At 37.1% G+C, this 13,820-nt stretch overlaps 1 protein-coding gene across 19 annotated transcripts in view; it reads right to left on the bottom strand.

Moving 5' to 3' along the window:
• The window catches only part of ROBO2 (roundabout guidance receptor 2), a 1,034,237-nt gene that overhangs the window by 364,945 nt on the left and 655,472 nt on the right, over nucleotides 1–13,820 (bottom strand). The window lies entirely within an intron of this gene.

The following is a 13,820-nucleotide window of genomic DNA, read 5'->3' as shown; positions in this document are numbered from 1 at the left end:
CAGAGTTGTACTATCTGGGTAGACCAGGACATTCTTTGACTACTGCACTCTGTTATTTCAAACTATTCAGTAAGAAACTGTGAAAACCTGGATCACTTAATTCAAATATCCAAAACTTTAAAATACAAAATAAACACCTATATATTGATATATGGCATACACAAAAGCACCCAGATCCTCTATATGCCAAATCTTCTATGTTCCCAAGAATGGGACATTGAATTTACAGCACCAAAGAATTTATGAAAATCAGGTAGATAAGATCTTAAATTTAAGTGCTGAACCGTGTAACACTTGTTCACATGTTGAACAGCTCTTACCTCACCTGTAAACCAGCCCTAAATTATCTGACACTATTAAAACACACACCCAGTGGGGCTGCTGCTGGCTCCAGGAATGTTTTCAGCCCTGTGTCTCTCACGTGCAGTTTGTTCTGAAGTGCACAATTCTGAAGTCAAATTTGGACTGATTAATGGACATTTATGCTAGCAAGTTTTGCTAACAGCAGGAACTCCCCCCCTTTTCAACCTTTTTCTAAAACACTCATATGAGAATAACCAAAATATGGCTTTTCACTTGAAAAACTTATCTGCCAAACTCCTGCTGTCAAATTATTACAACAAATTATTTCATTTTCTATCTGCTTTTAGGTATCTCCGTGAGGCAGACTATTAAGATTTAAATGACAGCCATGCCCTGTAAACTCTGACTTTCCTACTATGACCTATTTTCTAAATGTTTCAAGACAGATTAGGGTAAAACAAAACAAACTATCAGGAGTTAGCGACAGCTCATTTTATCAGCATGCTCCAACAAACCAAGGCATTAATAAATAATTACATCCCTCTCTCACAAATATCACCAGTACCAGGGGACTTGATTTAAATATGTTTGTCATAAGCTTATGCCTCAAAATACAAAATCAGTTTTTATTTCCCATGTGGCTAAATTTACAAACCCAAATAAAACTACAAATCCCTGTTTACAACTCCAGTAAGCCTCTATGATACTCAGTTACCCAGAACCCCATTTACATTGATAACATCTTTCTCCCCTCACCACCATTTTACTTCAAAGGATAAAACTCATGACCATCTGAATTCTCCACTTTGGAGGTTGAATAGCAATGGCTTACACAAAGCCTTAAAAACAGGTTATTCATAGTTATGTTTACTGCAGTGACAAATATTCCTCCTTCAGTTTGGTGATCTCAGATTGCACATAGCAGGGCAAGAATTTCACCTAAATTAAAAAGTGACTTGAAAGTCCGTATTTTTGTTACAATGCAAAAACTGAACCAAGAACAATATTCACAACAACCCTTTATCTGTATATGTATAAAAAAAGGAAAATTCAAATATAAATTGATGTTGCCCTTTTTTTGTCATCAACAAAAATCATGTAGAAATAATAATACAGATGTAAAAAGACATCTAAAATACAGACCACATTTCATCTTGAAATAAAAGGTGTGTCAATACAGGAAGCATCTGGTAACTCCTCTGGATAATTGGCAACATAACTAAACTATAAAACTTTTATTGAAGTGAACTTTCAATATGATTTTATGACTTTTTTTTTTTCAGTTTTCACTTCCAGTGCATTCTTACATTATCTCAAGTGTCTAAACACATATGTAGAAAAAGTTCCATAACCCAACTTCATAGTTATCTTCTTTTCAAAGGAAAATATATATATTTATATATGTGCAGAGTTAAGCTGAAGTGTTTTAGTTTCAATGTGTAATCTGTTTAATCCCCCACTGGATAAAGATCACTTTTGTAAAAGTAGTTTAATTAGAGCAGGAAGCCAGCAGAAGCAGCAAGCAGGAGCGAGCTATTAGCAAGTAGTTAAATGAGGACAAGAAATAGAAGACCCCTACCACACAAGGGGACAGCATCAGCAGGCTCTCCTTGGTGTCTCCCAAAACTTTCCCTGCTGCATCATTTCCTAGCATGCAAAATCAGTAAACACTGAATATGGCAGAATTATGGCAGTGTGGGTGTTACTCACGGGATTTTACCCAAGGATGCAGCAGAAATGAGCAATCACTCAGCAAGCCTGCTTGGCCTGCCTCTAATTTATCATGGCTTACATCTCATGCCTGCCAGCAGAGCTGAATTCATATGTTATTGTCCCAAACCTGTCACTTTCTGGACTGCTTTTTAATCTTCCTCCTAGAATTACATTCAGAAAGGTCACTGCTATCCAATTAGAACCTTATCAAAGATGCACATGCAGGCTGGATTCACGCTTATCGAGAATGGGTCATAAATCCAGAAACTGCACATCACACAGCACCATTACCATAATGAATAACTCCCATGGAAAAAAGTGTCAAAAAATGCTTCTGTATTGCCAGGCAAGTGTCTGACTGTATTTCTTTACACTCTGGAGCAGAGTGAAAGGGTTATTTATATTACAGGAAGGATGGAAATCAAGGACCATGAAATTCAGAAACACCTTGAATTTTATACAAAACCTGATATTGCATATGTTTCTACAAACATAGACTTCCCTATTTTTTTTTCCCTTAAGTCTCTGAATGTGTGTTTGTCTTCAAGATGATTTGTGAGGATGGCTATCATTAATACACCAACAGCTCTTGCTTTTTCTTCTACCTCAATGTCTTTGGAACTTATGAAGAATCACACGTGCAGTCTTTTATCAATTAATTTCATCAAGCTCAAAACCTGAAAGAGGAATTTGCTTTCAGTCTTCTGATGCAGGTACATCAATCCATGAATATAACCCATACATACATCCATACATTTCTACTCTTTGCCTTTGTAAAATAAGTTTTTTCTGTATGTCACCAATAGCTTGAGAAATACTGTAATGTAGGAGCCAGTTGAAAAGGGAATTATTTAGTAAATACAGCCTAGAAACATTAAGAGTGCAAGGGATTAAACACAAATCACATTTTTACATTGCCTGTGCTTCCAAGATTTCACTCAGTTCTCTATTCTGACAAAGTGCATTTTCAGTGTTGCCCATTCCAGAAGCAGGAAAGCAGCACATCTTTGTCACTAAAAGCTCCACTAAGTTAAATAATCACCTGGAAACACCAAACATTTTCAGTCCCTCACACTTGTTTACAGGGATTATAGTGATTTACAAAGAGGATCAAAGCAATTCTCTCAAGAGGGTAAGCAGATGAAAGAACTCAGGAGGTTTCAGAACTCCTGTAATAACCATTTGCTCTTTCTCCCACCACACTGCCAACTTCATTGGTCAATATCTGGGAGAGGTCCAAGTAGGGGAAGATGAATATTGAATTAAGTTTGTTTTGTTTGTTTTTATCAGAGTTGGCCTCTGAATTAGGTATGCACTTCATTTAACAGTACTCAAACAAAGATCTCTGTAAGGATTTGTCTTAACTGGGGAATCTGCACTCTTAGAGAATGACAAGTACACTAAAAGTACATGTTTAATAGCCTGGATATTAGTGTTCATTCCTGGAACTAAAACTGGGAAGTATTTCACAATATAACATATATATTGCTGACAAAGGCAATGTATCTGAAAAACTCCTCCCTTCCCAATTCTTTTCTGTTTAGTTTGGACTTGAATATGGCCACAAGGAAGTGAAGATGTACCCTACTTTTCTTCTTTGCTTAATTAAATGTTGACAAGTATTACATCTGTAGGTTTATTTACTCACGTAAGAGGCTGTCAGAATCTGCCTTGATTGGAAAATAATTGAATTTAGCTCCTATTTATAAAAAAATACAGACAGAAAAAAGTGATTTGAGAAAGGCTGCTGCTCCTATCAAACTTTGTGATAAGTAAGAAAATTGCAAAGATTTTTAAATTCACCACAGCAAAAGGAAAGCTTAAGAATTTTTTGCCCTGTGATTGCACACGTAGACTATTCAGCTACAGATTTTTCTATTTACATTATACTGGTGACTTGCTATGCAGCAGTAATTTAAAATGAAATGTAAAACCTGATTTTAAAAGAGGAAAAAAAAGATTCATAAAAGCCACACTAACCAGAGTTCCCAAGCTCAAACAATTGAAGCCACAGTAACGTGAGTGCCTCGCATGGAAATCTGATGGACAGTCATCTGTAAGAGTGCCAGGCTTCACAGCCTTAGAGTTCAGATGCAAGTTCTCTGGGACATAGATGGTCTTATTCTTGTGCTTTGACATTGTTTATAACACTGGGAAGCCATTTCTCTGGGCCTCAGTGTAGAATAAATTATAGCTAATACTAATAAAATCCAACTTTTAGGAGAGAGTAATGGATCTCCTTATTGGCAGTCGTAACAGAAAGGCCACAAATTACAGGGCATGGAGCAAGAATTCCCCAATCCTGCCCAGAGATTTCTCCTCCAGGTCAAGGTTAGGGTGTACTGGAAGCATCACAGCATTTGTTTTTTTTCCTGTCAACAACGTCCTGCTCCTGTGATAAATTAAGGACTCAAGGCTGCAGGTCACTTTTGAACCCTTCATCAGTTATAAATTCCCCTTAATAATAAGCAGAACTCTGGTATAAAACCTATTGATTTACAGTAATAAGGATGCTTGTACCATTTTTCCAGAATATCTGTCAGTTTACTTTATATTAGCTAGTATTTACAGAGCACTTTACTAACATAAACTAATTAATTATATCCTCAAATGTTTCAATTCAAAATTCTAACGATGTAGTGAGTATCATGAGCACTCATCAAATGCCCACTGAGAATTCTGTGCTTGACTTACAGTATCAGATGAGCTCACAGAAAGCAGTCAGGAAATCCAAAAAGATTTTTGTTTATTTGCATCACCCAATTATGCTTTTCTACCATTCCTTCAGCTCCTCTGTGTAATCCTGTTGGGCAAATGACTAATTCCAATAGCAGCATTTTCTACATTGGACTGAAGGATGCATCAGTACTCTGAGCTCATTTATCAGGAACCTGCAAACTCAGGCATAGTGTTTTGCTTAGAGACCATCAAATAGTAAAGAAATGCTCAACCTTGATTTAAATCAGACTGAGGATTACAAAAAAAACCCCAAAACAACAAACCAAAACCAAACCACAGAACCCCCTCTAAGAATCAAGGGTATTCTAGAGTTACTGCTTCTGTAATCTATCCTGGTTATAATTTTTAGCATTCATATGTTGGAAATTGTTTCCTGACATAAATACAACTTCTTACAAAAGAAGCTTTGCAGGGCTACAAAAAGGGAGGTATTCACTACTCTCAGCATACCCTGGAGCTCTGGGGATTAAAGCATTCTCTCTCAAATCTAAGTCAGTGCCTCCTAGCTATTTCTCCTATGATGCTTACACTATTGTCCTCCCAGTGGAGAGGCCAAGAGGAGAGGGAGGAATGTTAATTTTGGATACTTATTCCAGTTGGTGAAAAACTGCCAGTGAACCCTTTAGACTCTACAATGTAAAACCTGCACTAAGTATTAAGACAGCAACCAAAAATTAATTTTATCAAAATACATAGGAACATTTACTCTGAGATGAATCTTATGTTTCCATTAACATTTTCATGCCAAAAAAGAAAAAAAAATTAAGCAGGGTATTGGTGATACAATCATCTCTGTGTTATCACAGAGATGTTAACCCAACATTATTACAGAAATTCTAGTAAGTAAATCATATGTCAATTCTCTTTTTAACAGAAACCTCAAAGCTTCAAGTAAGTATGAGAAGCAGAGAAATATACTAAATGCAGAAAGATTATAATTTATAAAAAGTAGGTGACAAGTGAGGTCATGCAGATTTCCTAGGTGGAGAACAGTTTGGCTCAGGGACATTCTGCATCCCCTAAGTGCTGTTCAGGGAGATATTCAGTCAAGGACAGAACAAGAGCCCTCTCTGTTACTCTAACCTTGGGTTTCCCAGGGCCCTGAGTGCATTCCAACATCTCCAAATTGCACAAGCCAAAACAATGTCCAGAGGACCTGAATGAGAACATTTTATAGCTCTAAAGAGAAAGAAGTGTGCAGAAGAAACTTTTATTCAAATAGGTCATTTTAGGGTCAAAATAGTAATTTAATTATCAAGCCTTGTTTGTCAGCATCCATTGCTGCTAAAATAACAAAATAAATACAAACAGATAGATAAAGGCATAAGAAGGAAGCTGCTGAAGAATTTCCATCTGTTATAAATTGGATAATATCATCACAGCAGATTATTCCACAACAACCAGGTTTTCTATCCCTTTAAGGCAGTTTTATCAAGTAAACAGCACTGGAACATTTCAGTGTCTCTCACAGCATAAGCAGCATGCACACTAAACAGCAACACCAACAGGGAACACCTTTTAAACCAAAGCTGCACCACAGAGACAAAGCTGCTTTCACAAAAGAGAAATCAAAGTGTCAAATAATCCAGAATAAAAGCTCTAAACCTGCTGCTCAGAAGGATGCTGATGACTATATCACATCTCACTGTACTATGATCAACACATTCACAGGAAAGAGGTTATGTACTCAGTGAAGCGTCTGACCACATGATATTTGCATTAGGAAATTAGCATCCCACAAATTAAACTTGGCACGTACTAAGTGGATTTGAAACTGGTAATTGATAAATCCAGAAAAAGAGAGATCACTGAGGAATCACCAATGAAAAAGCAAGTTCCTAGAGGAGTCATGATGGAATTGGTTCACACCCTCAAAACAATTCAATACCTGCCAGTAATCGAGAAGAAAATATAAGGTCATTACTAATCCAATTTTCAGACAACACACATTGCTGGATAATGAAGTGGCAAGCAATCTATACAAATAAACACTGCTTTGTAAACTGGGCACAGTTCAAGATTTATGGTGAGATCATGTTTCAAAACAAACAAAAAAAAAAAAACAAACCCCACAATAACAGAATAGAATATTATATCGTAGAGGAAAAGGAAAATAACCCAGGGAACACAACCTACTGATTTAACAAAGCAGATAAAAACTACTGAAATGATATCTGGATATAAGAAAATAGCACCAAAGATGTTTACCCAGTGAGCAACTGTTGATGATTAGGCTATTCCTGTGACATTTTGCCCAATATTACTCCACACTTCTAAAGTACACTAAAAGCCCCACAGTTTTCAAATTATTCATATGTCCTTTTTGTGAAGTTTGAAAATCCCAATTTATAATTTGATACTCAAAAAATACAAGATGCTAAAGCTATCAAAGCTGGTAAATATTTATGCAAGCTGCATTTTTCCAAGGCATTGCAAAACATTAGGTGGTGACATTGCCATTCCAGGAATTCAGTATTTCATCACTAGAAGTTGGGACTAGGAAAATTCAAATTCCAAGTTAATGGATTGAGAGTTTGGGTCTTTTGGGGGATTCTTTCTGTGTAAATGAAGCACATTTGCCAAAGTACTCTGAAATCTGAAAAAAAAAATTAATTACTCTATTTTACTTCCCTCAAAACTGCCTCTGGATCCAAAGACTGTGGATTTCAGGCACTCCAAAACCATCAGACTGCCACCTAATCAGTGCTTGAAAGCTGCACTTATGAGACAGCATCTGGCAAAGTGAATCCCATTTTACAGGCATTTCACACAGCTATGCAGGGAAAGTCAATGTCAACTGCATGAAACAGCTGCAATATTTAAGAGATGTGACTTCTCAGAAAGACCTCAGAATGTGGTGTGGGCAGCAAAACTTTTTTCTCTGCACAATATTCAGTTTGTATAAATTTAAAAAGAAATGTGATCTTAAGACCAACAAGAACAGAACAACTAAAATTTATTAAAAATGAAGTTTTACCTTTGGGTCATCTCAATATTAAAACATCCTAAGGGAAATGTGATTTCCCTCACCTGAAATCTTTTATATTTATTCAAAACAACATATAAAAAATTCAGGTCCTAAAAAAAAAGGCATGTTTTTTTTCCAGCCACACATTATTGATCCTGCTAAAGAAGTTGTGGCTTGGGTTATGCAGAATGTCAAACTACATGATTTTGAATACATTGACTTAATTTCTTCAAATTATATAATTCAACACCAAAATGGCAATCCAATTTCCCTTGCTCAGCAAGAATGTATTTAAACACTTGAAAATACAGCTTCTTAAGCAGACACCCACATACAGGGTAGGCATTAGTTCTGGAAAATAATAATTATTAAAACTGTGCTATGTTTTAACTTTGACTGCAGTTTTGAGAGCGAAATATAAATTTAAAAGGGTTGAATTGTGTGACTGGCTCATTTCTTTCCAAAGCTCACCTCCACCTGCTATGTTGTTTACAGCTTAAAGGCATCCAGAGGGAAAGCTGTCCAGGTAAAGGGTGCTACCCCCATGGTGGGGAAAAAAATCCCAGACAGTTACAATGTCTTTGCTCTTTGACTGGACTCATGATAAATTAAACATATATGAACAAACATTTATGTGTCCTTATGTCACCATTCCCAAAACTATCTTGAACAGCACTGAAACTTGGCTAATTCCCCTCTCTACTCCTATTTTTCCTCCCCAGAAATTAAATGAATTCAAGTCAATTAAGTTTTCTACTGCCGATAAATTGTGGAAACCAAACAAATAGGCAACATCATCAAAAAATGTTTCCACCAGTATCCTCTGATTGAAGAAAATTCAATATTGCTTTACTTTTGAAATGTAAGACCTGCCTTTCCTCCCCTCTCCCATCTGCTTTAGTGTTAGTTAACCACTAAATTATGGTCAATTTGCTACCACCACCAATTCCAAGTTGCCCTTCTAGTCACGATTGCAAATGATTGTCCCATCAATTCCTGCTTTTGAGGCTGTCAGCAGAGTTGTCAAAAGTATAGAATTGCTGTGTGAGACCCTCACAAGTGGCATCTCCTCTGATCTGTGGGACACCTCAATTCCACAGCTGTCACAGAGCTGACACCAGCTCCAGTTAATGATGCTGTCCCATCTCCCTGGCTCGTTTACCTGCCGACCCTGCAAACAAATGGAGACTAGAAGGGAAGATAGGGAAGTGAGCAGCAGATACCACACTCATCATAATCACTATGATACACAGGAGAAGAAAATCAATTCCTCTTAATCGAATAGAATGACTTATTAAGGGTTATAAGTCCTAGCTGGAGAGCTCTACTGATTGGATTATGCTGGGAGAGAAATTAGCAATGAGCTCTTGAACTCTCTTTCCTTTTGTCTTCTGGCTCAGAGCTGCTATTAAATTATTATCTTATGAGAATCTTAGTAAGCAAGTCATGCTCTGATCAGGGAGAAGAGCAGGAAAAAGGGGACTGAAAAGGCTCCTGAAGTGTTGACACACAGGGATGTGAACAAACAAAATATGCCCGTTGCAGCATTTCTGACTCTTGATGGAAAGAGCACAGCAATGGTACCTGAGACAAACACTTGAGACTTGCCAGAAAAACCCTCTTCAATTCAATACTGCTTCAGCCACTTGACAGATTGATAAGGAATTGCTCTGGTTGTGACATACTGCAACTGTAAATTAAAACTGTCTCAAAATCCAGTTTACAACTAATTTTTCTTCATTTAGGATTTTTTTCCAGATTGTATAATTGGTTAAAGAAACACAAGTCGTCACAAATGCTACCTAAAAGATAGGAGACAAAGGTAAAGGTAGAATAGAGTTGGAAAATAAATATTTAAGATGAGAAGATGAGTTTCCCTTTAAAACAGCAGATGGTTATCCTGCTATTTGGAGCCTACTGCTGGCTCTTAAGTATAAGAGTAAGATCTAACAAACCCTAAGAAGAAACCTGGGACTAGGGAGTTGGTGTGTCTAAGCTGGAGAAAAATATGCTGTCCAAGTTCTGGGCAGGACAGAGCTCATTGATGTACAGCAGTCAGGTGCAGTATCTCATTGCTGTTTCCAGTAAATTGTTCTTAATTTACCCCTTCATTTTCACCTTTGAGTCTCCAATTCTCAACTCCATCCCCAGAGCAGGAAGGGGTGAGGGAAGCACACGAGCAGTATCTTGTTTAGGATAATCTCTTCTGGGGCACTGAATTGGGGAGTACTACTCCTAAATCATGGCACATGCATAGAAATGATGCTTCCTTTGAATTTTCAAAGGAAACCATAGGAATTAATGGAAGTTCTGTGCCAGCAATCTCCAGGATCACTGCTACAGATGGAGGGAAGGTGCACCATAGCTTTTATTACCAACAGTAGGCCAGGCCATCCACAGTGCATTCCTACAGCAAAATTCTGGGGAAGCAAAGGATACAGAGTCCATGCACATCAGCTAATGATCTGCCTCACTAATCTTGAAGCTCTTTCAACAGCCAAATTCCAAAGGGGGAAACCTTTGGGAAATATAAAATTTCACTACTGCACTTCTTAAAACAGTCTGTTTGGAGTTTTAAGTTTTGTGCAGTGATCCTATTCTAGCAGAATAAAAGTTAACTGAAGAGAGATGACAAACTCTGGAACTTCTTTTGCTCCCATACCACAACAGCTTGTGTGGTTAGTATTCCCAGACAGTAGAAAACCCATACTAATATCTTCCACAAAGCTGTATTGGGAGCTTTAATCACAATGATTTTGCTACTTATGATTGAAGAAATATTATTGAATAATGATACAGAGAATAAAAACAGAAGTTCTGCCAGTTCCCCAAATGTCCTTACATTTGTCCCCTAGGAACCCCAGAAACAGCAGTAATATCCACGTGATGAATTATATTTTGTCATGCACCTTTGGCCACCTCAACTGCTGCCTGCATGCTAATCCATCACTCTGGGAATTATTCAACCATTCCAGGCCCCTGAGCTTCAAATGACCACCATTAGGATGAAGTTAAAATTGCTGGGAATAGCTTGTTCACCAGGGACTGAACACAAGTAACACTGATGAAATCTTGAGGGGATGTAACTGCTTAGGAGCTCAGAGTCTGGTAGTTCAACCCTGTAAAAAGGGATGTCTTGGATGGATTTGGGCAGCAAAGTGAAAGGGAAGTTACTGGTCTTAAGTATCTAGGCATTTCCACCTGCTCCAAAATCCTTCCTTAGGAAGGATTTGGCAAGAGGTATTCAAAGATCCTGGGTCATAAAATGCTCATGTTTAGAAAGGGGCAAAGTTTCTGCCGTGATTCCTTCCTTTGCTTTCCCATCACAGCACTCACAAGAAACCATCCTGAAGGCAGAGCCAAACTTGGCTCTTTGGATGAAGTGAGCACAACTCAGTAACCTGACAGACAATAGAAACTACTCTTTCCTTGGAAAAAAAAAGATTAGAAAGTGTTAAGATAACAATCATAAATTTCTGGAATATAACATATACATATGTACCACACACATACATATACAAATTTACAAAAATGTACCAATACAGACAAACACTTTGGCAATTCTTCCTCTTTAGTATTTCCTACTATTTTGATACACTTACTAGTTAATACTAAGACAAAATTAAACACTATTGCAATTTGTCAAAGATCTTCCTGATCTACATAAACACAAAATTTAATAATCCATTCACTGATCATATTTACAGTTCACTCTCTGTTTTTAGATGTTACAGTAAATTAGGGGTCCCCCCCATTGCATTGTTGAATGAATGCCAGCAACTGTACTATTCTGTAAGGAATAAGTGTACTTTTTTCTGTAAGGTTGGAGCATGAGAATCATTTAAGTCTCAATACAGAACCAGTTCTGTCAATGTAGTTCCCTTTGACAGCTGTTAATGACTAAATCTATTTTGATTATAACTTCAAATATAACTTAAATTGACATATTATAGAACAAGTTCTGTATTAATCAGAATGGCCAAGACCAGCACTCACCAATAAGCCTGAACTTGGATCATCCTATTGCTTTATTGTGCCAAATCCCATTTTTTAGATACTAAATTTAGGAATGCGTACCAGACCAGTAACTATCTCCTTCTCTTTGCAGCTTCTATGAAACTATTATCTGACTCCAGTAAATCTAAGTCCCCCTCAACTAAAGCCACATAGCTATACACGAATAAAGGCCCTGCTTTTACATTTTCAGGGGTATCTTCATATAGGACACGTTTTGCTAAAGCTTGCTCATCAAATCCAAAAGAATAAAATACTTAATAGCATCTCTGTTATTAACTAAGACTTTTTTTGCCAACATAAGCTATTAAATATAGAATGAATAGGAAGAAAAAATATATTGAAAAGAGTGTTTCAATTGAATTTCTTCTAAATTCATCTGCAAAATTGAGTTACAAATTAAAACTTAGGTAAAGAAAGACCTGCCAGTCATTTTGGCACTTTCTTTGGGCCAACTTATCTGAGGCAGCTGCAAAACTACATTTAAGGGTCATCTATTTTCTTTCAAAGCAGCCTCCAAATGCATCTCAGAGAATGGGCCATGACAATGGTTTAAAGCTTTTTTCCCCTCTGCAGCTACAAGTCATCACAATGCTGACTCTAATCAGGTTACTCTGCATCTGTCTGCCACAAATAACCTAGTAACAACTAAATGGATTGCCATAAATCTTTCCATTAGAATTTATAACTTTATTAGCACAATATTTTTGAACTGATTGCATTACTTTGAAGAGCAGCTTTCATTTATTTTGTCATTTGGGGGTCAAATGTGTACAATGGCTGGAAGCTGAATACACAATAGGAAGCCTTACTCCAACTTCACGGTGGTCTCCAGGATTTCCCTTCTCCAGAGACTACAGCCAATTTTTTAAAGGAACACTTTGTTTGCTGTGCTGAGGTTGAACCATGTGGCTGAATGTGACCAAGTTTCTTCATGACACACAAGGGTCACACTGCCAGTTTCATGGCCCTGATAAGCTTCATAAGAGTAATTTGCCATTGGCTAAGTTTTCAAAGGATTATACTTTTGTTTGTTTGTTTTGTGTAGAGCTGTTGAAATCCATGCCAAGGATGATATCTCTACACAGGATGTGAGGATCAAGCAATATTCAGTGATCCCAGCCAATGTGGTTTGATTCATTAGTATCTTGAGGTAGGGAGGAAAAAGGCAAAAGGCATTCATTTTCTAAAAAAAAATTAAGTATTTCTTTCACTGTGGTGTAAGTACACTGTATTTTCTTTGCTGAACTACAACAATTCCAAACAGTATCTATCATGGTTAAGAAGAAGAATATCTAAGCAGTTTGCATAGGTGACTATAGATCAGCATTTTGACAATACTGCTATACAAACACAGATGCATTTATGTTGAATACATAGCCATGCATACACCCCAAAAAACCAAGGTACAGCTTAATTGCATTTTTTTAAGGGATTAACTTCAACAAATTTTAGACATAACAGACAAAATTTGAAATTTGGAGAAAAATCTAACTTGAAAATTCAAGAATGAAACTGTATTAGGGTAAAAGGCACTTTTACCTTCAGTGCCTGAAGCTAAGGTACGGTCCCATCTAAAGACTGAAAAAAATCAGGAGTTTCAGATCAGGAGAAGAGAACCTTCATAAGATGAAGGCTCAGAAATAGCCATACATTCCTTTGTGTTTTGTTCATTATTAAATGGGAGTCTGCAGAGTTCTGCAGGGTTGTTAACATACATTGGATTCTCTGGCAAGATCTAAGGATAATTGATCAGCTTTTACTGGCTGCTTAGGTGAAACTGTGAGCACAGACACAAATAACAGGTCATTCATTGCTGAGAAGGAGGTGAAAGGTGCAAAACCAGCATATAGTGCATGTACAGAAACACCATGTCTAACAAGGTGTTTCAGATCATACTTAGATGCTACAGGAAAAAAGCAATTAGGTAGCCCACTTGCTAGAAAGACGTGGAGTCATCAGTTCTGATTTTATTTCTTCCCTGCAAACACAGAAAATTTTGCACAAAGAGAAAGAAACCTTGCTAAGTAAATTATTACATAAAGAAACAGGTTTATTACAAAGCTGCCCCCCTGCCATACCC

Source organism: Agelaius phoeniceus, chromosome 2 (assembly GCF_051311805.1).
Source record: "Agelaius phoeniceus isolate bAgePho1 chromosome 2, bAgePho1.hap1, whole genome shotgun sequence".
Lineage (NCBI taxonomy): Eukaryota > Metazoa > Chordata > Aves > Passeriformes > Icteridae > Agelaius > Agelaius phoeniceus.
Note: the sequence above shows the minus strand (reverse complement) of the source record. Positions and strands in the feature narration are given on the sequence as shown.